General features: G+C 37.5%; 1 protein-coding gene across 1 annotated transcript in view; it reads left to right on the top strand.

The window, feature by feature from the left end:
• Positions 1 to 26806, top strand: part of LOC139131002 (amyloid beta precursor protein binding family B member 2-like) — a 154935-nt gene that overhangs the window by 20495 nt on the left and 107634 nt on the right. Inside the window, exon 2 of the mRNA XM_070696893.1 lies at positions 11542 to 11656. The gene's annotated coding sequence lies outside the window, so the exon portion shown is untranslated. The remainder of the gene's footprint in view (positions 1 to 11541; positions 11657 to 26806) is intronic.

Here is a 26806-nt window from a genome sequence, read left to right as displayed (position 1 = left end):
CATGTATTGATCAAAAAATATTGATTCCAAAGTTATTTATTCAGCTGTTCAGAAGGATACCCCAGTAAAAGTGTCTGTCGTTCATTTGTGGAGCTCGTCAAACACTCCTGGCGACCCAGTGAAGAACCGTGCTCCTCTCAAGAGTGGTTTTCCATCCAGTAAACATGATTTGTTTGATCTTTGAGTCACTGGAAGACTTCTTGAAAGATTTTGTGTAAACTGCTCGTGTACATTGATACAGTATGTGAAATGGTGAAGAATTTTGAAGAAGATACGTAGTGTATCAAAGACAGACTCATATGTACATGTATGTATGAGCATGATACTGTCTTTCTGTTTGTTTGATTAACCCTTTGAGTGCCAAAGTCAATTTTAGTCACCTTCATAAATTATACCAAATCATTTTTCCCCCGTTTTTTGCCAAAATTTTGATAACAAAATGTAGCCAATGAAATGTGATGTCCACTTGGTACAAAATTATCCAAAAAGCACAGAAAAATTAAGAAAAATTAGTAAATTTTGCATTAAAATTTTGGTGGGAAAAAATACAGTGATTCAAAGGGTTAAAGGAGATGTGCCATCAGAACTGATATTTGGATCCTCAAATTTATAAAAATCCTTTCCTGCTCTGCTACTGGTGTGGACTCATTACTATATACTAAGTCTGTGGAGCATCTGAAATTTTTATCATCTTAGTGTAAATTGAAAATATATAATTCTCCAATGAGTTGCGACTGTTTAAAATCTCAAATGTTGGTAGGCACTAATTTGTTTCTCTAATCCAAAAGTAAGCATGGTGACTCCTAATTCTTATTGATGTTCATGATTCTTGTTCATTAGGGCTAGTTATGGTCATGACTTACAGTATGCAGCCCAATCATTTAAAAATATTATGCAGGGATGTTTGTGTTGCTTCGTTTTTATGTGCAACACTGTGCATATGACTGCCATCTGTGTGTCAGTGAATGCACACATGATAGCATAGCCCATGAGGCTGAAGATCAAACAAAACCACAGCTCTACAAATATCTCCCCAGCAGCAGTAGTGTGCTTTGGTATGTGCATGTACAGTGTACAGTGCAAATGTGTACATTTACTTGGAAATGAAACTGAAAGTGCTGTTCAACCATTTCTGCTACTAAATCTGCTCATGGGTAAAAAACCCCAAATATACAGGACTTAAAAAAAATGTATGTATGGTGTTGGTAATTTTAAACATGCTATTATTCAGTTCAAAGGAAAACTTAATAAGATGCAGTGTGCATACTATTATGCACATGAATAGGTTATTGTGTTAAAGGTATACTGTCACCTGTTCCAATTTTGCTACAGTTACCATGGAAAGAGAAAATCTAACCAATCACGGATTTTAAGCAGGTGGCCGCTTTTTAAAAACAGCGCCCTCACATGGGCGTTTCGAATACCAAGGAACGCCCCTTTGACCATATATGGGCATATTTAGATTACAGGTGACTGTATACTTTTAATTTTACCTTAGAGGCAGACAGCAAGAGAACACCGTGGAAGTATAAACGTCGCCGTTTTTAATCAGATTGAGAAAATGTAAGATTTTATTGTTTCTAGAAAAGTATTCAGAGTTCATAGTTTTATGTTTTCTTCAGAAGATAGCATTTTCTGTTTCATAATACAGTGTACGAGGTGGATAGGCAGAGAGGATTGGACAGGAAGGAGGAGTTTGTGTAAAAACATGATTGCAATATTAAATCACACTTTCTCCACATGTGATTATATATCTGGTTTGATATTCATGTATAGTTGATTAATCACACTGTTTAAAAAAGTGCATTTATCTCACTAGTGTCACATATAATAAGCTTGAGTCAGAAGACATGTCACCCTCACTGAATTGCAATTGGAAAGTCAGATTATAACACTGCGGGTAACCTTTTCAATTCAGGTAGAAAGTACGGGTGAACCTTTGCTTCTTGTCACCAAAGGCATGTATGTAAATGCAGTTATCTGTGATAATCCTTGCAATATTACAGTAAATAGAAAAAAGGGTGGTTCATCTTTCTTTCTTTTGCAAGATCAGAGAGTGGCAAGTACCATTTTTCAGTGGCTCAGCAAATTTCCACTCACTGCGATCACATATGAAAGCGTTGAAATACATATAATCATTACTTAATGTTTGCCATGAAGAGCAGTGGCAATTTTGGAGGTCTTAGAAACTCTACATGTGTATGGAATGCCTGTTCAGTAACTCTTGACTGTTTCCTGGAGTGGTGTTCAGAATGCTGTTTGCCAGGACATGGCATGTTCATTTCAGATTGTCCCAAGGAATCTGTTGGACAATTTGCCAAAATTTTGCACGCATACTGTAGATGTACTTTCACTGGCCACCAGAGGCACATCTTCAAAGTTCAGTCGTGCTTTATATCGGGCAGAAAGAAAATTTTGTAGCCTTGTATGAAAATGGCCTCAACACAGCCCATATTATACTCTAGTCACAAGTGTAAGATGTATAAATAATAAGTTTATTACGAATGTACTGCAGAGTTTGGTGTAGACTCTCAGACATCAGTATTATGCATGTGTATCTCTCCCTGCTACATTTCAGGCAATATGCTGCGCTTATGCTCCCGTGCGTACTTCACAGTATTTTCACAGTAACCTCATAGTATTGATTTGATTAAATTCGTGTATTCACTGAATGAAATTGCGAATGTGATTTAGCTATGAAAAAAATAATATTTGTGAAGTCACTGCAGCTTATTTTGAAACAATTTGAAAACCAAATGTAAAAGCAGTGATGTAGTTCTTCCTGGTGTGGACTTTTCGGTGTGCATACACATGTATTATCATTTTATCACCTTCATGTACTTTCAATGGTTCCCTTCTGTATGTGTCTCTACATGCATATTGTATCCTCCTGTGTTTCAATTTTTCATATCTTATGCACTCCGGAAGTTTGCCGAATCCTGGAGTTTTATCAGGACACTGCTCAAAGAGCAATTGAAAGCAACTTTGGCATGATCAATATACAGCGTAGGTTTTGCAGCGGGTATGTGGTTAAATTTAACCCAGCAGTCAGTTTCTGCAAAAGTAGCCTCTAAGATCAGGCTTTGCATGACGCTAGGTGTGTGTACATGTAGCTCTCACAGTACATTGCAACATTACTGGGATTTTTATATAGACCCCAAAGACCAGGTATATCTGTGTCCTGAAGGTAGTTTTCACATTATTGTAAATCTGAGAATGTGATATTTCAATCAGTGGTCAGCTAAATACTGATAAGGCACATGCATAGATGCATAGTTGTTTTGCCAAGGTTATATGTAGTCTACTCCGACAATTATAATCAATGAAAGCCGGCAATTTAATTTAATGAGCATTTTGTTTGATTGAACAGCAGATTAAGTGACAGTCTAGCTTAAAAATCCTCTTTGCAAAAAAGAATTTTTCCCTCATTTCCTTCCTAGCAAAATTGAAAGTGGGTGACAGCTTGAACAAGGAATTCCTTTGAGACGGTTGGTGTGAAAATGAGGTCACAAACCCTGACATATTTTGTTTGCCTCTCTCTAGGCATTCACCATTTTATACACTGGGTTGTGAGATGAAGTTGATCAGTGTTGCATTGTTGTCTGATGGTAGTACCTCACCCATGGGATTGCAGTGTCGATTTCTTCATCATTCTCAATTCATCATGACTGTTTTGAATTAAACGATCCCCCGATCTGTAATTCCAATCGCGCCGTACATTATTCAAACTCTGTACTTTGAGAGAGAAAAAAGGGAGCATGTAACAAAAACACATTCCAACGTATCAAGCTTCATTGTGCAAAGATCTGTACTGTGTTTTATGGGGACCCAAAGGAGTCTCTTACATGTAGCTTTCTTGTCAAGGCTTACATGTATGTGTAGAGAGCTCATCAAAGAGCACTGACCACTGGATGTGTATTCTCACAGGTGCAAGGTCATGTAGATACCGGTATGTTGATCTAATTATAAACAGCTGAAAAGGACTTGTCAGTAGTATGGTCTAACTTCTCCTCATTCCTGCCTGACGGAAAAGTTTCAAGTATCCTATCTAGCTTTAGTCATAATATCTTCTCGAATTTATCAAATGAAAAGTTTTCCATATCAGGAACCTAACTCATCATTTCAGTGCGTTCTCCACAGCTTGCGAACAAAGAGGAGTGACCAAGTCACATGACAATGCATCATTTGCATGGTCTTTTGTTGCGAAAATGTATTGTTTTGTGTGGTTATTAACATATGAATAGGTTGCTCCAAAAACAGAGAGATGGCCCACCCCTAAAAATCCCCTTGTAGAGAACCCAGTGTTTAAAATGCTTGAGATTTAGGTAGTGGAATAGCTGAACATATGTATTTCTATGAAATGAACTGCTGCAGATACATCGTACCGGTAGTATGTTGATTACACTGTATATGATGTGTATATGCACCTGAGCGTATTAATGTGCCAATATTCATGTACATGGGTAAATTTAATACCTAGTATTACAAACATAAAATAATAAAATATAAAAAATATTAATCACAAATTCTTTGGCAGTGATAACAAAATCCAATTCTATTTTTGTACAAAAATATTTTGAAGTGCATGGAGTTCTTTCACTAGGACCTGTTTACCTGTGCCATGTATTTTGATTCATTTGCACGCAAGACTGGTAGCGTGAATGCTGGCAAACTTTGAACTGGAGTTTAAGAGGCCACACAAAGCTGTTTACACGCTTATTTAGATCAAGTGTTTTTTCCCCAAACATAGCTATTTTGGGCTGAGTGCTAAGGTCACTGAGAAACAATAGCTAGTTCCTGTCATCCGTAAACATGTTGAGGGCAGTATAACCATTTCGTCTTCAGTCTTCAACTCAGCGATTCTCAGTGCCATGCTCATTGACATTTACAATATAGGCAGTAAAGTCCATTTGTTATTGTGAAATTACAAGATGTGTTATCGTAACATGTATGTGAAGAAAGGCATAAATATATAAGGTGTATCACTATGATCATAGAAATTTTGACCTTGTACTACAGTATCTGTGGACACAGAATGCTAGTGGTGTAAATCTATCAAGGGTAAAGTACATTAAAGTATTACACGTAATACAGGCAAAGTTTTATGGTTCAACAGCGCATATCTTACCTCTAGAGGCCCTCCGCTAAGGTATTACCCCTTCCATATTTGCTGCTAATTTTACACTGTCTGTGAAATTGTCAACTATGTTACACATCAAGTGTATATTATTGTCGGTGATTATGACAATTTTCTCAGTCCGTATTTCATGCCCAGTAAAATTATTTCACCTAGTACAGGAAAAATTTCTCTAGTCGGGAATTATTCAGGTACAAAAGGTGCAGTGCATCCGACAGGGAAGTATATGTAGGTCACGTTGGTAATTAATGGGTTCGTTCATTGTCTATGACATGAATTACTGGAGCATCTTGAACTAATGGACACCATCAATCACTAGCTACTTAACGCAACTTTAAGCATTAACCGTTGGAAAATTTTTTTCGCATGGTCTTGAAATATATTGCGGCTTACTCAGCATTTATTTCCCCCTGTCATGGCTTGAACGTTGCCCAGCTGTTATTAATGCTTGTCTTAGGACAGCTGATGGACCTTGCGGGGTACGTGGAAAATGAATCTTAATTTTGCAGAAATGACAGTCGGTGTGGGAAGGTGATAAGCTCGTCAGACTGATCAATGCAAATCATGGAGATAAAACTGTGAGCGGTATTCATGTGACGCTGTCTGTGTGACTGAGATGCATGATTACTGGTTTGAGACTGCTGTCGGTTTGTGATAAGTGTGTGCTGGAATGTCGTTGCATTTACGTATATGCAGATATGTAATACTGTAGCTTTCGGTATTCTGCCATTAGAAAGTTGAGTGTAAAAGTGCTAATCACTGCTCTGTTACATAGCACAGTGACTGTCCTCGCCCTGATCTTACCCTGATCATCCCAAAATTCCAGTATTTTAATGAAAGAGCTGAAATTGTGTTCGCAAAATGTGCTGCTACAGAAAGACTGCCTTCAGCATCTGGATATGATGGAGACACCCCTGTCTGTGAAATGGAATGTGCCACTGTCAGGTTACTAAATAATGCAGACCTGATATATCCACAATTGATTGAAATGAACATGCAAATTTGCATGCCTATACACTCAAAAAAAACCAACTAAGTTTCTTTCAAACATACAAATTTACTTTGCTTTTGCAAATTGTATGCTTTCGTGATACTATTTACTGTGCTATCAAACGAAAAAATGCAAGTGATATTTTTAGTATCTCATTCATATATAAGTACTCATTATAGCAGAAGAATGTATTGATACTTGTATATCTTTCTACTCTCATTGATGAAATTAGTTTCTTTTGATGTATATGACAGCGCCAAAAGGAATTTCATAATCATGGTCTTTAGATATTTGTGGAAGTTAAACAATGAATGACATTACACTAATAGACTTACATGTATTTACGGACATGGATCACTCATTGTACGAGTCCCAACCTATACGTTGCAAAGATAATCTTTTATCTCAGAGCTCACATCAATTATACAGAGTAAGTCATTTGCCCATTGAGTTACTGGTAGAATGTGCATTTTTGGCAGCAGTTTATATGCTGGTACTTGTCTGTAATTCCATGTGATACTGCTCATGATAATTCCATTGGATTTAATCCAGACTTTGCTAAAAGAAACTCACCAACACTGACCATGCATGATGATTTAGTATGCACTTCCATGATTGATATATATGTGAAAAGAGAAAACAGACTGATGTGTGAATGTTAAGTCAAGGATATGAACAGAGATTTATAACTTTTATTATGGTTTTGTGACTAGAATGTTTTCCCTGTTTTCAATGCGGCAGATGTCCCAGATGTCTTCTGATTCATGCCATCATATAGTGCAGTCCTCCTGACAAGACAATAGCAAAACAGGTTTAATATTTCAGTGCATGAAATCTTCATGGCCGTGGTAAACGTTTTGAATGCACAACTTTGTAATTTATGCTTAGCACTGTAAACCGAAACTACCCAAGCTTCCTGTGTACTCAATCTTCGGATGAGATATACACAGCACGGCGCACGACTCTCTCTATAGTGAACATTCCCTGATTACAGCTGTTTAGCTTCCGTCTTCCTTTCTTTCCTTTGTGAACGCCCGAATCAGCAGGAACCGAATTCTAGAGCTCTGTGTGTTTGTTCGGAACCACCAATACAGCTGGGGTCACCGTAACAGGAATCTAGAAGCTATTCAGTCTTGCATTAATTAGATTTGGTTTCTACAGATAAATTTCCTATTGAGTAAGGTAGCATATATGTTGACAATGACAGCACCTGCCTTGCCGTAGTAAAATAGCCTTTGAAACAGAGAACAGTAACCTTCTGTGACAAGTTTTACTTGATCTTTATACAGATCATTTTCTTTTACCATGTAATATTATTTTGTGCCAGCCAAGGTGATGCAATACTATGCATTTGATAATCTTGTAAATAATATTTGCTAGTTTTATGCACATTTATCTCTGCTGAGCACTATACACATAAATTGGATTTTAGAAGTTAGAAACACTCTTTTTTACAATATACAGTTCAATAAATAGAATAATATTCAGTAATATTGTAAGTTTTCTTTTACATGATGTAGATATGGAATTTAAACCCCAGTAATGCTAACTTTCGATGATTTTCTCATTATTTTTACTTAATATGAATTACAATTTCTTATTCTACTCCCCAAAGAATGTTTAAACACCCACTATTTAGCCTGTCAACTTATTGTTCAAATGTGTAAAATGCATTGTTATTGTTTACATTTGAATTCTAGTCCGGACCAGAAGTCATTTTCAACAATAACAATGCCGTTTACAACCATAGGGGCTGCGTTAACAAGCTGAATACTGTGTATATCATCATTCTTTGGGGAGAAGAACAAGGAATGATGGTTCACATTCAATATAAAAATGGTGAAATTATCATAAAATGTTAGCATTACTGGGGCTTTAATGAAGTTCTTGATCATGTAGAATACAAATGTTATTCTGTCATATTGCACATGTTCCTGTACCAATACACCAATATATTGTGGCACCCTTGCAAAATTTCCTTCATGGAATACATCATTGTCACTGTGATCTGTACAGTGACTCAGCGAATACTTGAGAGCTGAAACAGAGAATATTAGAGAACTTTAACACATCTCAGAAGAAGGAGTATTTTGTTTGATGTTCGACAGACTTTATTGAGATCATCATTTATACATTTATGACTTGTGGCAGTATGCAAGCATGCTGCCGATGCCAAGCCATTGCCCCCAACGCGGCTATAAAAGGAAAGTAGCCCACCTCAAGCGCCAAGCTTCTGAGTCTGCAGGGAGTTGAAATCGCATATTTTCATGCCCAAGGTGCAAGGTGCAGTTTGAAGGTCGCCTTTAAAATGTATGATGTGAAATCTCGCCATTACAGAAAAGACAAAAGGTTAGGGTTTACACATAAATGGCTCATGCAGAATGCATTGCGAGTGGCAAAGAGTTAAGTTGATGTTTGATTTTCAGGCCCTAATCTGTCGTGACTGTTCTTGCAAAAGATGAAATATGTACCTGCTAGTTTGAAATGCATTGGAAAAGAGAAAAATTTCATGAATGAGAAATGTGTGTCTGCAAGAATAAAAAAAATCACCATGATATGTACAGTATATGTTAACACTCATCACAACCTACTGTATCTTTGATGTGGGGCATTGGAATGGCGTGGGTCTTTACTCTATGCTGTGTCACAACAAAATTTCAGATAACATGAAAATCTTATAACACTGTTTCCTGTAACAAGAACTTGACATAAGCATGCTGTTATTAAATTTGAATGGATTTTAAAGTAAGGAATCGTGAATTCAGTGATGGCATGATCAAAGAATTAACAGAATTTAGTTTACAGATGCACATGTGTATTAACCCCTTGACTACCAAGGCCAATGTATTCCTATATACCAGGCCCTTATGTAAATATTGATAAAATCCTGGGTGGGGTCATTGCATGAACACTGCTTAGAGTAAAAATTAATTAAGTACCAATAAACCATATATTTTCTGAATCAGCATGAAATTTCCCACTTTTTCATACATAAGTTTTGTATTCCAGGTCACGTGACTGATCACACGACACATCATGTGACCAGAGTTGGCAAACAATATGAATATTTGAAGCATCAGAACATGTTTTGAATCCATAAATGTTTTGATCCATAAAATGACGCAAATTTGAATACAGTTGCAATTTCCATGACTTTGTCTTTACATATACGGGTATGTAATAAAAAACTACCCTTTTCTTTATTTATAGATGTACCTATTTAAGATTTTTCTCACAAAAGGCAGAGTAAATGAACCACAAACATCAGCATCTGACATGAGTCTGTATTTGAAAATCAACACATTTTATAGTAAACACCTGCTTTATGTCTTCCTTGCAGAAACATGCATCTAAAATGGTTATGATTTATCAAAAAATAATTCACAATATTTAAAAATACATTTTAGGGAACAACATATCACATGACCAAACACATGACCAGTCATGTGACCAGTCATATTGATAATATGGCTGCTATACAATTTCACTGGCTTATAGTAAAAAATTGTATTTTCTCTAGTTTCATTCACGAATATTGCTGTTAATAGAACATATTTACATATAAATCATTTGTTTTCAATAAATAAGCATTTCATTTCATTAAAAAAAAACCATAAACATCTTCGCGATCGTCCGTACTTGCTGAAAACTGTAAACAATCAGCGCGACGCTTCTGTGATCAGCCTGACCTTTCAGGGTCGAGGTCATAGGTCACGACATTTGCTTCCGGATTTTGGCCATACTCGGACGTACGGGGGCGCAATCACATTCAGACTAGATCGGAATACATCAATCTTAGTCACGCTGCATGCCGACTCCGAAATTACGGGATTTTTAGCGACAAAAACGAAGCAAATACGCCTATTTAACTGTGCCGGATATATCCGGCACTCAAGGTATATGGTAATTCAATATGGCGCCGGATATATCCGGCGCCATAGGTAGTCAAGGGTTAAATACCAAAGAGAAAAGGCATTTGCTCCATGGTTGAGGGATTTAATATTCACTGTAGAACATACAAGTTCCTCGGTGTGTGTACAATTTATACATCATGTATGATATGAATTGATTCTTTCACTTTGATAGTGATTGTGTTTGCATGTGAATGTACCATACATGTACATACATACATACATACATACATACATACATACATGCATACACCACCCTTCAAATTATTTTGCACGTGTATGTAGAGTATACAATGTACCGAGTATATTGCGTCGGTGAATGATGTTGTCAGACTTCTTGAAAGCTTTTCAGCAATGTCGTTGCTGGCTGTTTCTTTTCTACCCAGACTGATACTGTGACAGTGTCAGTTTTTTTATGAACCAGAATAACACCCTGACTTGTTACATCACACCTTCAGCGTACAAATAGACCTCTATCTCATAGATGAAGAAATCTTTTTTCCCTAACTGTGAAGTACCATAATGAGATAAGGATGGGGGAAAAAGTAATGACATCGTTTCGCTGTGTCCTAAGTGTTTGATGACGTTAATGTAAAATGTAGGAAGTCAATTTTATGTGGCTTTGACGTGCGCTGAGCTCCACGTGCCTGAGTCAACTTCCTGAACATAAAAGTGCATCAGTAAACCACTTTATCACTTCGTAGATACCACAGATTTACATATTTAATGTACCAGTCAATAAATGTTTCGCCATCACCTACAAGCTCTCAGTTGAGCTGCCAGGAAGGGTGTGAAAGGCATTAAAAAAGCTGATGTTGTCCGTGCCACGCTCTGTCAAATAAATGTCAATTGCTTCTGATGTGATGGCTTGGATGAATTGATTCCCAGTTGGCTGCCCAGTTGCCACAGCCTTGTGATGTAGCGTACTTTTGTGTTGTTTAAATTTGATTTATCCACTGTGAAACGTTAACAAAGTAATGTTCCTAACATTAACAAAATGCGTATAGAAAAACGCCAAGAATATGAAACTATGAGACTTGTCCTGAGATCCTAAGGGTATTGATACCCTTCAGTGTAAACAGTTGTCAAAATGACAGACTGTCACCCTATTTGTAAAGGGTCTGTGAGATCTGCATGTATATATGCATAGCTGCATATGTCAGTCAAGGTTCCAGGTTCAGTGTATTCCCAGTGGATTTGAAGTGCTCTGTACAATCAATGTAATTTACTCTGTCAATAGACATCAGGTTTATGAAACCCAAGGTTATTGCACTTTTCAGGGTTATGGGGCTTTTAAAGGAATTATGGGTGCTCTTTTTCCTGCCAATTTCTGGTTTGCTATGCAGACATGTATATGCACCGAGACTTACACCCACTTACTCACAGCAATTTGTTCAAATGAAAAGCTATTTATATTTAGAGAGTGATTGTCCAACTTAATACTTTTCAATTTTTTGTTTGCAATTTGAATTAATGTGCGATTATTTTCCAAAACCTTGCAGAGGTGCTGTTGAATGAACAGGGGTCAACACGAGGAAAAGATCACTGCGGAGAGAAGAATTTACTTGCAACTCAGTAAGCTGTGGAAGAATTTCAACAGAACAGGAACCTTGCCAGGTATTGTAAAAGTGCAATGAAGTACATTCAACTTCTCACCTATTCATCGCCAGTTAGTTTTAAGAACGAAGTCTTGAAATCAGAAGTAAACCAGCTATATGAAGCATAGTTTCCTTGTTGCTTCAGCCAAAACAGAGCAGGCCACTGATCGGTTCTGTTGGCAGTGTATGGATAACATAGTAATTGAAGGGATAATCCCAGCTGAGAAACAAACATTATGATCATCGTGCTCATTAGTATACCAGCCACAAGAATTACGCTATGCAAGGATTCAATTTGTAGATATTGTGATAAAGATAGACACTGCACTGACAGGTGTTTTACAATGTGTATTTGGAGAGCCTAAGTTTGTTGTGAAATAGTGAAATCTATATTTCATAACTTTCTCGTGGCATGTAAATTGTGAATTGTCACATATGCTTCTTTGTTTTGTCAAGTTTCTCAATGCTAATTTTGTGCAGTTCAGCCTTTATGCACACATTTCCTTGTTTAAGAACTATACAATGGTGTACACATACATATATGTAGTGCCACAAGACAATACATGTAACTCCAAAAAAGCATACACACAAAGCTATATATATATATATATATATATATATATATATATATATATATATATATATATATATATATATATATATATATATATATATATATATATATATATAGCTTTGTATAGCTACATGACTTGATGGGATGTAGTGTCTTCATTTCACAATGCCGTCAAACCTCACAGTGGCAAATTTTGTCATATTCATTTGTGAGGCAGGACCGACCCATCTGCATTTGATGTAAGTCTAGATGTTATGTGAAGCTTATTGTTCTGTTTCAATGCATTGGTGATCATCTGTGGACCAATACATCCATTAATAATGCTAAGTCTGCTTTACTGGTCTCTGTTGTTTTGCTAATGACACGCACTTATGGATATTGAATGACTGTATCATTGATAGTCTCTAATCAAACATACAATCTACTGTATGTAGATTATTCTGTCTTGAACCATGATGTTCCCATGGAGATGTATAGGTATAAAAACAGACCAGCAAACTCAAACCCGAACCCATGTCAGTATTCACATCTTTGAAGCTGAGAACCTAGTGATTATGAATATTTGCATGCAGTTCATGTATGTTCCGCATTGATAATGAAATGTTGTGAACGAACTAATTGGTCGTCATACGTGATACTTGTCTGAGGTTGGTTTGATATTAGCGCCTTTTTGGCAGAGATTAGATTGGTAAGTAATTATCAATACAGCTGTCAGTGAACCACTGCCAGATTAATGGACTTCTCATGTTCAAAGTTGTCTTTGGAGATTGACTTAAAACATCCAGAAAAAACTATTCAAATCTTAACTGCGTAGCTTCAGTTCACCCCTATGATCGCCAGTCAAAACAAGGCTATGTGACTGTCACCTGTCTTGCTTATATGCAAATAATCTGTGCTAAATAGAGCGTGGGCAGTGGATAATAGTGTCTTCTAATATTAGACTAGTTAAAAATTTCATCATCCTTCAGTCGAAGCCACAGCAAATATCTTCAAGTCTTGAGTGTTTACACTCTAATGAACACCTAACATTAAACGTTCATGAACATTGCATGTAGATTTTATAAGGATGTGTATTTGCTGGGTATGTCACAATTGAAGACATTGAAGATTCTCTACCTCGGAGTACATCCACAATACACATTTAAAATTTCTGTGTGGGTGGAAATTTATTTAGGCCATGCTGATTAAATTTGTGTGCTGGAAAATCTACCTTCCATATTAGGAAATACCATTTCCCATCTGATTACTCCTCCCGCCCTTTCGACTTGCCTGCATGGATGTGCCGTTAATTGACCTTCTCAGAAGTAATAAATTCTGAGACTGTGAGTGTTGTTGTGAAATCAACAGACGGTGTCAACTTCAGTTTCGTGAATGCCGTGCTGCAGAGGCTTGACTGGCGTGCTTTCTCTGGAAACTGGAAAATGTTATCACTTTTTCATTTTTTTTGCCGTCAAAATCCTTCTTTTGTTAATGCCCTTCGGGCAGGAGGCATGCGTGTGTGACACAACGCGTGGCAATTATCACGTCTCAATAGAGCAGAGAAGTAAATTCGTGACATGAAGTACTGGCCTACATGTAAACAATTGATTAATGCGCTATTTCATCTTCCCTGCTTCCTGTCATTGTCAAAAGAACTCTTTCTCAGACAGGGCAAAGAAACTGTTGACATTCCAAGCCGCCGCAAAATATTAATTGGAATTGTGACTGATGTAGGACAGGTTTACCCCAGGAGGAAATTGATTATTCAACTTGATAGCTGAACACGTTTGTACAACTGCAAGGGCTAGGTGAGGGAACAGCCTTTCTTTTAGCAAAGTAAAAAAAATTTGTGTAATTGCTGTAAGTGTGTGAGCTATGGTATCACATGCACTTCTTTAACATGCAGTTATCACAGAAAAGTTCATGTAACCTTTTGTAGGTGATGCATGCTTAATAATATACCCAGTCATGGTATTACCACGATTTGGTAAATTTTGAAACAACAAAGTGTATGGGATATATTTTCATAGTCTTTTGAACACAGACCAGTTTTAAATAATACAGCCTTGCTGAACCAGTCTACTGAGAGGAATGATCCGAAAACGTAAAACGCATGTGAAATTGAAAGATAGCTAGTAAATCAATTTTTTCATTCATCTTCTGTCCCTTCTAAGCAAAACTCCATTTAACAATACTAATCTCATGTTGTCCACTATGCGTATTTCATGTACTGGTATGAATTGAGAGGTTGTTGCATAATCTTGAAAAAGTAATGATTTTATTGGAGACCATACGCTTTTTCCAAGGAGTCTTGAATGTTTGTTGGACTGCAGCAGGTTGTGTCATATACTGCTACTGTATCATCATTGTACTTTCATACCATAGAAATTATGTTTTTGTGCTGATCGCCCTTTCGTGCCTCATATTTTTTTATTGTCAGTCCCTGAACAGGAAAACTGAAATGGAAATATTACTACAAAGACGATTTTACAGTTGAGACTGTAACCTTTCCCCCTTGCTCAGAGGAACAAATTCAAACAGTGAAATGTTTAATTCATAAATTGGTCTGTGAGTTGGCAGAAATATAAAATCATTCTTGCTGAGTAAGAGGAGTGAATGCCCTGAGTTGTCCACTGTACAGATAGCAAGATACTGTAACTCTTTGAACTCTTGCCTATATTAAACTTTGTTCTCAGAGCCCAGTGCAGTATATTCTCCAGCAACTTAGATAGAGGTGTAGGTAAACACTGGTACTGTTCATTAGTCAGGGCCATGGTAGCTTTTCATGGGTGAGTTTCATATACATGTAGAAGACGTGTCCATATCCCAGCCGCAATGGTGCCAGAGCCAATGTGACAAACTACTGACTCAAGAGTTTTTGACCAGGAAAATTTCATATATTAAATGCAATGGTATAGGCTGACTTATTTCAGAAATTCCTTAACTGACTCAGAGAGTTCAGAAATCTTAAAAGTGTGAGGACACCATGTTCTGAATATGGTAAACTCCTACTTAGGCTGATTCTTAGTGATTTCAAAAAAAAAGTCAATTCAATCTAACCACGGATAGATGGGATTAACCTCAATACAGATTTATTTGCTTGTCATACAGCAGTCTGGCTTGTCAGGTATGATAAAGTGTTTCGTTAATGCGTTTTGTCATAGTGTTTCCATGGACGATTGAAATCAGTGCTGTAACACTGCACCAGGATGAATTGTTATAGCCTCTTGATTTGCATATAGCATTGCGGGTAGCAAATTACATTGGTCCACATCTTTGTGGAGAGCTGAACAAAGCGCACACAGTGCCGTGGAAACATCAGAACAACGGCCTGATAACCAAGAAACACAAATCGCATTTGGAATATGTGTTCCCCGAACGTTGGAGAAATCATTCTGATTTGATTTTGATTAGCTCTGGTGGGCTATGTAGTCCATTACCTTGTCGTAGTTCCTGGAAGCCTTTTTCTATTAAACATTGCAAGTTAGATGATGCCTTTTGTGGCAGATTTGTGAAAATGGATATATGTGCACTTTGGTCCATGCAACTGTACAAAAATCATTGTGTTGAGGGCAGTTTAAACAACTCGTCGTGCTGAAAGGATGAAAAATCAATGTGAACTTCTGGAGTCAATAACTGAGGAAACGATCATTCACCTACTGTAACCATTCATATAACTTTTTTCCCCTGGAGAAAGTTACATTTTTGTGGACAAGGCTATATAATTTGATGATGTTTCAATAATTCAATACCTAGTTTGCCCAACTGGTATGCCCTGACGTGACACTGAGAAAAGAGCATTTTCTTTCACTGATAAGAATTTAAATATCACATGCGTTGACATGGGGCTGACTCAATGAAATTTTTTCAAGGAATTTCTACATTTATCCTAAAGGTTTGGAAATCTTGACAGGTGGCCCTGTGCCTTTTATCCAATGGGTTTGGAAATTTTGACTGGTGGCCCAGTGCCTTCTTATTACTGATCAGAAATGCTTGCTTTTCAGTTTTTATGTACAACATGTTGAACAGTCAGCTGTTCTCTGTGTTTACTTCAAGGGACATCGCATACAATAATGTAACCAAGTGGAATATAAGATTTTCTGTAGCATTTTGGCACAATTGACAATACAGACTATTAAAATCAAACTCATCTGACAACCAACCCCGTTTATCTAACCTTAATTTTATAGTTTTGGTGAATACTATGGTATACACACAGTTTCAGGCTCATGGCCTTCAGCTGAGATACTCGAACCTTGTCAAAGAACATGGTCAAGAAATATCCAGAACTTTGCCGTGGTTTGACATTACCACTGCTTTAAATTAATTGTAACTTTCACTGTGTATACTTTTGTAGAGGCTTTAATTCATTGAATCAGGATTAAGGGTTTGTTATTATATTGATTGATGTTCGGAAAAATCATCACTGGGGATTATACAACCCGAGTTTCAGCACACACTCAGCCTCGTGAGACAGAGATTTCAGAATTTTACCTTTCAACGTTTTCCCTTTTATTTTCATCAAATGAGAGCAACTGAATGTGTTGTAGATGATGCAATGAACCCGCTTTCTCATAGGCCCGTCTCTGAATGACATACCCTGAATGTTATCAGAGCGGGCAGTGATAAGAAAACAGAGAGTAGTCCAAGGCTGCCCGTAAGCTCCAAGGTATACCCTTTTGGATTTCAAATTTTATGAATGCTTCCCAATGCAGAGAGATTCAATGACTATATAACCCTTTGAGTGCCAAAGTCAATTTTTGTCACCTTTAAAAAATATAATGCAGACTATTTGTATTAAATCTAGACAGTTTGTTTTCATATTGTCCCCCAAAATTTTGATAAAAAACTGTAGCCAATTGAAAGATATATCAGTTTGGTGCAAAATTATCAAAACTATTACAGAAAAATTCATAAAATTTATTTAAATGTTGCACTAAATTTTTAGCGGGAAAAATTACAGCACTCAAAGGATTAAACAAGATACCAGCATGTTTTTTTCGTGCAGTATTACATGGTGTCCTTGTACCTTTCAATTAAAGCTCTCAGACTGACACCAAAAGGTATACATATACAAGCGGAGTGGTGTCACGCAAACATCTCCTCTTCCAAGGAGCACATTATTCACCAGGGTGGAAATAAGTCAGATTGGCGTGACTTTTCTTTTAATTTTAGCCTTCACATGACTCAGAATCAACGATAAAGAGAGTCTTTACTTCATGCTGAATTTAGCTGTCAGGCAAAGATAGGATTGTATTTGACCAAAATATCCCATTAAAGCAATTAGTCTTACGTCTTTGTGACTCAGAATGGCTTGATTGGGAAAGGGAGGAAAAAAAACTCAACCCTGCAGTGGGAGATTTTATGTGTGTTTTTGTTATCTCTGCTTCATTTATTTGATGACATTAAATGCTCAGACATTATTGTGTTGACAACAGTAGATAATGTGGAAGTTCTCAGCTCCCATGGCCTGGAAATGACAGGATGCGGCGCACTGCACTGTAGCACAAGCTTAGTTTTAACTTTAAAAGGTTGATTGTTTGAAAGGTTTATGCTGTACGCCAATACTTGTGCACTTGCCTTGCAAAAGTGGCCTCCCCCAGTTCATACTTCATATTGGTGTTGATCAGAATAATTCCGTCAGCGGTAATATCCATCGTGGATTTTAAGGCATACAACTAACGTAAGTCATTGATTTGAAAACTAGTGTCACGTGTTGCTAGCAATGGTCTGCCCAGGGACAGTGCTCTTCTTTCGCGTCCAAAAGCTATCCCGTGAGGGCAGTGTACTGCCTTTCAAAGAGATTCAGTGCTTTGGCAACCGGTGTACATATCAGGTAGAGGATCAGAGGAGAGACAGAACGTCTGATCATACCATTGTTGAGCTAATTAGTATGTCTGACCAAAAAGAAGACCTAATTTGCCGGCTAAGTGAAAACAGTGAACGGAGAAATTCCTCCTGTCTGCAGTTTCTAATGAGAAGTATTGTATCTGGAATCAGCCCATAATTGGGAAAGCCTTTAAAAAAAACTGGAAATTAACACAAGGGGCATTTGGGAATCTGCCTGCCTGCTCTACTCTGGTTCCGCCGGCAGAAAATATGGCAATCACACCCCTTGCAGATTAAGTTGTTTGAGTGATTCATTTACGTCATACTTGTTCCATGAAGCCCCATAGGAGGCATCACCGGTTGAAGACGAACACAATGTCGGAAGGAGAATCTTCGTTTTAAAAAGAATGTCCCTGCGGAGCATTACCCATCATATGGTAAACATCCTCAGTGTTTTTTTTTTCCCAAAGTAAAAGTTTGACAGACAGACTTTGATTCAGAGTCCTCAGGCTTGCAGAATTGCCAATATGGTTGTATGATATAATAATTTGATGAACAGTGTCACAGTGTAATGCCGGGATGAGATTTATGCAAGGCTTTGATCCTGCGTCTTGTATGTTCCGCGGGTCATTTGGTCTGTGCGTGTAGAGCAGCTTCAAATAAGGAATCATCTCCCGACAACAGGCTGCTATCGCATGGAAATCAAACTCAGAGTCATTTGACTTGGTTTTGATATCTGGGAGCTATGCATGTACACTGCCTTTTTTTTTTTGAAAGGGTGTTTAGAAATTCACGGCATGTTTTTGAAGCCCCCGTACATTATAGCTTAGTGGCTGGTGTACATGTAAGATTGTGAAGTCCTGACTCGTAGTTTGACCCTGAAGGTATGCAGACTATCAGAGTATTGTACAGGTACATGTACAAGCTGAGTGCACCAGTGCTTTCTCTTTCATACACAAATACTGTACATACATACGTACACATGCAAACACATCCATGCTCACTTGTTTTGTCAAGAATGAGCAATGGATTGGTTGTGTGTATTTGTATATGTGTGTATATGTGGATGTATGTGTGCACGTGTGTTTATCCTTCACAGACACACAAACATGTTTAACCCTCTCAAGCCTGACTTTCTGGCAACAAACCTGAATAACCCCTTCCCCCCAGTGTAAACTAAAGGAAAGAAACAAATGAATGCAAACAATCACCATTTTGACTGAAATACACAAAAAGGGTAAACTTGCTCATTTTGACACAAATGTCAACCAACTGAAGCTTTCACCACAGTCCATCCATGGTGACTGTGTCATGAGTAAAGTAATATGCATGTGTTTGTAGCCTTCACATATCAGTATGTAGGTAACAAATATGATTGTCCATAAACCAAAGGTATGTAGGAAAATATATCAGTCTGAAAAAATAAATAACAATGCTCGTAAAAGCCTTTCTTTCTTGGTTGACTATCAGCACACCAACGTATTCATAGATCACTACGTACACATGTGATGTGGCTGACAATCCATTTCATAGGCAAATGCAGAGTACATACAGCGTGCTATAAAGAGGTAAATTATAACTTCATATTTACCTGATGTATATAAATGCGTGTGTTAAACCCTTGCACAAAACTTCTACACAGTGCATTATCTGCAAAAATGATTAAAGTATATACATTCAAGTCAAAGCACTTTGTCCTGTGCATATTAAACTGCCACCTAGTACACTCACCCGACCATATCAAAAGATACAATTGTCTGAGCTCGCACAGTATCACTCATTATACACGGAATATGTCTCTAATTGTCTCCTTTGCACATGTGTGATTTATGATTTACAATACCTGACCACATAAACCACCAAATTTACGCAGTAGACCCATACTGCAAAGTGTACAGTCAGGGTGCTCCAGAACAGAATACCACTTTTAACAACTAATTCCCTAATCCATCACCTGGCTTACACACATATGCCAGTACTACATTTTAAGTAAAAAAAAAAGAAATACAATAGGATGGAAATGTTTTATAGCTCGATGGAATATGAACCAGACAGACTGTTCAAGCGCCCTGAAGCCATGGTGAATCAATCAGTCTGCACGAGTCGCTATTGTATTAACGATCAGCCACCGCAACAACTTTTGGTGAAATTTGCCAAACATTTTTATTAGGCTTCAGCCAAATCCGATAAACCAATCAAACGTCAATCCACCCTGCCTGGAAACAAGAGGAAATAATCATCAATACAGTGTGATCAAACGCAGGCAACCGTCCTGCAATTCATCTCGAACAATTGGATGAACGCGGAGAAAGTAATATCGCGCAATATTGAAGCAGCACGACAGCGCTGCCCTCGAGTGGTAATAAGGCATCCTCACTGCAAATAAATTTTGGTGAATGTTTTAATATATAGTCCATCAAGCAGAAAAGAGCACCTGTATGCAAATCTGTTCCACTTGTAAGACTATCTGCAATCAATATGCAGACGGTGATGACACCTTTTAAGCTGTCTTGTAGACTGTCTGCGTAAAATGGAAATTTGATGATACCCCTACGCGTGTGCTATTTGTTGCATCGATTTTTCCCCTTTCTTGCGAGGCGGCTGGGACAAACTCCCACTTTACAAACTGGGAATTCTTCGTAGGCTTAGATTTTCGTATTCATGTGCAGAAATGGGATTTTTAGAAAAAGGGGTATCATATTTTATGGTCCTGGTTTGAGGTGTTTTGTTGGGAGTGATCTCGCATTGCCACGCCTGAATGTAAAAATAATGGCCCATCTTTGTGCAGGTAGAACACACCTTGTAGATATCAGTACATCGTTTTGAATTGCAGCTCGTGCCGTGTCTGTTTTTAGAATTCTCTTCTTGTCTGGACACATTACTAATAACAGTCGATGACTAGAATTCTTTGCTCCCACTTTGTTCTGCAGTGCTTGTTGCCGACTACTGCTGACCAAGAAAAAAAAATGCCCACCTCTTTTCTCTGTGAGATTCTCATGCCAGGCAAGAGTTTCTTATCTCAAAGTCTCTCTCTCTCAGTAACAATAATTTCCCATGAATGGCATTTTCTAAGAATCAGTACGTTCTATCAGTTGTCACTGGTGAAGTGCCATTGTACTGGGTGTTTTATCATCAGAATTTCATTATGTTATTTTTCATATTTCACCAATAGGTATCATTTGTCATGCCAAAATCTCATCAATCATGATAAGTCTGTTCAATAGATACTGTAGCAAATAGGGACATTATTCCATTGCACAAAAGAAATTATCTCATAAGTGCTCTGATAACTGCATGTTTTCGAGAGACCCACGCATGTAAAACCTCTTGGTTGCGCTGTCAAATCTCGCATCCACGGGGATAAAAACTTAGGCAAGAGGCCTGTCAGTTTCAATTTCTGGGAAAGTTTCATCGATTTTAATGAATGGGATTCAAAAAAAGAGCCTGGCAATAAAATTCTTGCAGTCAGGGACATTCCACAAGATTTTGAAACGAGCGACCAGTTGTGTAAGAATGCAGATTTCTAAATTTGCGCTATTTGCATATCCGTGCAATTTGAGCTGTCTGAGTAGGATGCGTAATTTAATATACCGTCTGATAATTATGACAGCTCATATCTCGCTAATCACATTTTCAAAAGAGGGATACCGATTTGCACATATAAATATACATAAAAAAAGTATGAAACAGATACATTATGTTGGTGTCCGTTTCATCTTTCTGTTAATGGAACGTGCGTGATATTTTCAACATCCATTAAGTCAGCTTGTCTTTATCCTCCCTGTGTTGATGATAACGTTTGATGTATCATCTTCCAAAAGGACATTGTTGGCATCTCTGTCACATGAGAGGGAATTTCCTGTAAGCAGGATTTATTAGCCCCCGGTTATTGAGATAGTAATACACAGTAATTTTTTGATGAATTTTTACAGGGGTCTTTTTGATTTTATGCGCCACATGTGTGTGCGTGTGTGTCATTTTCCGGTTTGCATGCTAGTCTGTAACAGATTTTGAATTGCTGTTTGTTTGTTCTGACAGAACAGACAAATGATACAACCTGTTTCCAACTGATAAAACTAATAAAATTGATTTTCAAAAATGCATCGTCTATACATAAAATCGCTTTTATGCCAGTTTTGTTAGCATGGGCGTGAATTTCAGACAGCACCTGCAGAAAAATCGCACTCAGATTCTGAACGGAATTTGTTTTGGAGCTTTAAGGATGGAAACCATGATATCTCAGAGTACATCCATGTGTGACATCCGGCAATAAATTATCAGCTTTTCCAGAAACTTCTGCCTTTTGTAACCAGGAAATGTTTTTTTTTTACCCAACAATCAAACATCGTGAATCACATAGCATGCGAAAAATCACAGAGTATCCCTGTGAATGTGTAATCATAATTGTTGAAACAGTTTATACATGTATGTCCAGCCAGAAATCTATTCTATAGCATTAGAATACATCATGTTATGTTTGAGTGGACTGTGCTCACAACTTCAGCATCATGCAGAACCGGGCTTCAGGATAATCTTTACAGCTATACCATAGGGTTGCAGAACTATGAGTCGAGGCTATTATGTACAAATGGTTCGGATTAATTTCCAAACGTCATTGACATTTTGAACTTCCGGAACCTGTAGAATTTGAAAATAACAGGCAATTTTGTATTCTGCTACGGAAAAGTTAAACTCTGGCCTTTTAAAAGATAAGCTCCGTCTCTGTAGTGAAGCCACTTTGATGATGCCCTAATGAGGGACTGTGCTCCGTCCTTGTAAACTGCGTCAAGCAGAATGCACTGCGAGGATGGATTAAGTGCAGTTCTAATGAATCTGGTCATCCTGCACCATACAGAATTTTTTCCCTCCCATTTTGCCATGTGTGTTTTAAAGTCATTGTGAAAGCTTCTAGAGTTAAAGTTGTCATAATATTTGTCCTTGAGGAAAAGATATCCGTCAATGGTGTAACCCAAGCTTTAGTAGCCATTTTGCATTTCAGAATTTAGCTAGTTGAAACAAATCAAAGTGAGAAAATGTCTAGTGAATTTTGACTTCTTACCCTGATTTTCAGGCAGAATTTATGTAAAAGTTTATGGTACATTTACTGTATCTTCCACTTCCGTACATCATAGTAAATTTTTTATTTTAATTTCAATGTATGTCCAAACACACATACACACACACACACACATACACACACACACACACACACACACACACACACACACACACACACACACACACACACACACACACACACACACACACACACACACACACACAATATGGCCCGTTACAGGATTGTAATTCTTCACTCATGACATTAGTTCCCCTGCTCTTTACTTTCTCATATCAACATGTGCCTGATCACGCGATTTCATTTTTCAAAATGTCACTTATCTAATACAAATTACAGTTTCAACTTTGTCAAAGTTTGCATTCAAGAAATTTATTTTGTTCTGGCGTATAAAATCAAACTCTTGTTTTAGATCAAAACCTGTTGTTGCTTCAGTGGGGTATAGATTTTTTAACATAAAATATCAATTTATAATGTTATTCAGTGGAATGTCACAACACACTTTGGTCCAGTTTTCCATTGTGGCTTATCCTTTTATGGCATAGCAAAAAATTTCCTGTATATGGGCATTAGCATGGCGCACAGCGTACATGTGAGTTTGTATTCTCCTCAGTTTTGTAATGGAATGGTTCAGAAAGTCACACTGACAAGTGTACGGTGGCGCATTAAACAGGCATCGTAGAACATGGAGGAATAACAGCCACAGGTTGAAAAGAGTTTGATAGATGCACATCCCACAGTTGTGTGTGCACTGCACAAAATATAAATGCATGTACAAAAATTGCTGTCACGATATTGAATAACTGTCTCAGACAGACAGCCTTCACTGCTGACTACAAGGTATAAAGATGAAATGGCTATAGATGTCTAAATATGCTTCCTATTTCATCCCATTAGCGCTGTAATTTTCTCCCGCTAAAATTTTAGTGCAAAATTTTACCAATTTTTATGAATTTTTCTATAATTTTTTCATAATTTTGAACCAAATGGACATCACATTTCATTTGTTACAGTTTTTTCTCAAAATTTTGGCAAAAATCTGAGAAAAAGTGACTAGGGTTTGTTTTATAAAGGGGACAAATGTAGACTTTGGCGCTTGTAGGGTTAATACCTTTATTTTCCCCTGCCTGAAAAAAGTCGGAGGATCATCCTGGAATAACTTCATGGCAATTAATGGGTTATTTTTAGTTTATTTGCCCGGCCTCTGTGTGTGTGTATGTGTGTGTGTGTTTGTGTGTGTGTGTGTGTGTGTGTGTGTGTGTGTGTGTGTGTGTGTGTTCTTTCTTATCTAACGGTACCTATCATGAAAACACATGCTGTACAATATCGAAAAAAGATGAATAAGCTGCATTTCAGATTTCTCTGTCGTACACAACACATTTTCGTCTTTTTTTTTCTTCCATAAGTCATGATGACAGGTCATAAAATAAATGTGTATTGGGCTTTGTCTGTAGCAAAAGCTTTGTATAAACAGGCTATTCATCTTTTTTCTCTTTCCTGTCATAAACGAGAAACGTGGAGGGATGCAGATATGCAGAGTTGTAAAACACACATTCAACATATGGTATTGTGGTATGAGAATAATGCTACATAGAAATACCGTTAAGGCTTGTCAAAAACGGGCGGGAGAATATAATAAAAATTGTGACTGAAGACGTGCAGTTGGTGTATCTCATGGGTTTATTGATGAATCTTCCTTCATATTAACTCAGGTGACTGGGACTCCGGATGAAAGACAAATAAAAGATAAGGCTTTTGGAGATATGAGAAAAACCGATGAGCTGTTTCCATGGATTGTGATGTATTGATTGAGCCAGCTCTATATTATTCCCCCCCTGAAGCTCTTCCGTCTTGACATCCTCAATATTTCCACAATCACCCAAGTTCCACCTTGCAAGTTGTTTTCCTGTGATGATGGCTGGTGCTGACTCTGAAAAGACTTTCAACACTTTTTTTTTTGTGTGTGTGGACAATGTACACATGCTTAAGTGCCTGAAACGTTTTCCCTTTCCGTTTTACAGTCAAGGATACCAGTGAATGGACAAGCTTTAAGGAAAAAAATCAAAGCAATTATCGATAGAGAGTCAACGGTGCAAACTATGGGTTTTCAATTTCTTCATCAATTTATTTTAGTTTGAAATGATAAATGATAAACACAAGGATATTGGTAGTGAAATTGCTGAAAGAGGGAACTGGCCGTTCAATTGATTCAACCTGCAGATGCTTGCCGTTGTCTATTCTAAGGTGTAAGCAGGTGCCTTATACCTGTTGTGTTGCAAACTTTTACTTAACTTCAGTTTCTGTTGAAAACAAAAGAAAGCAATACCTCAGCAATTCTCCCATCACCTAAACAAAGCTTGATCCCAAGACGGGAAAAAAAATCTTGTCTGTTAATAATTTTCTGATAACTCTTAATATCATCTACCGTATCCTAATTTCAATTGCTAGTATTGCAGTAAAGATATCTGATGAAAAAGTTGCCTCGTAATACAAAATTTTATCAGTTGATCAGACAGTGCTATTATTGTGGACTTGACATTTATCAACCTTAGTATTACCAATTGAAGAAAAAAAAAACAGAAAAAGATTTGGAATGGTCATACAGGCAACTTAGACTGATTTTAGAAGTTGACATCGTGTGATATAGGATTGAGTGAGGGACCGTGAGTGAAACAAGGTCTGGTTCACACTTCACAAAAAAGTCAGAAAGACAAAAAGAAACCGAAATTTTCCAGAAGTACTGTGCTGTAAATGTATTAGACAATTGATATCCAATGGAGATGTAAAATCCACACATCAACGTTGAGTGCCTTCATCTCCTGCACTCACTTTGCTTTCTTTTCATGTGTAAAAATCAGCCTTGGAAAAAAAAAAGCACTCATGTACCATTTCAAAATTTCAATATCGACGCCACTGAAGCTGAAGTTCACCCGTCTGGGTCTTTCGCTCATGTAGGACATCGTCACCTCCAGAACTGATCGTGCATTTCAAACACGTCGGAGATCGCAAAGCCGCCGCAAATCATGATTTCAGGCAGTCACGACAAGTTCATGCCTAATTCTTGATTTCTGTGCATTAGATTTATTTTGCTTTCGTGAGCATCAGTAACTTTGCAGTCCCTTTGAAGTCCTTGCCTTTCTCGCATGATTTGGTTTCAGCGCAGAAAAACATGCTTCTCTCTACCATGTGCTGCTGCTGCACCAAGCAAATGTGAATGCTTGTTGCCATGGTAATTATGGCCTGTACTGGCTTTTGATTGGTGGATAATTCAAGTAATGGTGTGGACTTTGCTTCCTTGTTGAGTGACTACATGTATGAAGTTCCAGTTTTTTGTTCCGGAAGTAGTACCGACGGAGATATTATGTATAATGATCATAGATGTTCATAAAATTGCTACATACCCGGTACTCATAATAAAAGTACAGCTTCACATGCAGTATTCAGCTCTTGTAAATCTGAATTTTCTACTTAAATTGGAATTACAGTACATGAGCTCAAGAGGGAGATTCCTTTCAACAGGAAACAAAACAAACCGTAGGAAAAAAAGCATCTTACATGTATACAGATAATAGAATACTTTTCTGTCAATAGAATATATGATATTGGCATCTGTATTAAAACAGAATCTTTGTCCACTGTTCTGTGTGTGTGTGCAATGTGACAGGTGAAAGCACCCTTCACATTGAATTCCTGAAAACCTTGCCAAGGAG

The sequence above is a fragment of the Ptychodera flava genome, chromosome 4 (assembly GCF_041260155.1).
Source record: "Ptychodera flava strain L36383 chromosome 4, AS_Pfla_20210202, whole genome shotgun sequence".
In the NCBI taxonomy this organism is placed as follows: Eukaryota; Metazoa; Hemichordata; class Enteropneusta; family Ptychoderidae; genus Ptychodera; species Ptychodera flava.
The sequence above is the reverse complement of the archived record's forward strand: the minus strand, read 5'-3'. Positions and strand labels throughout refer to the sequence as shown.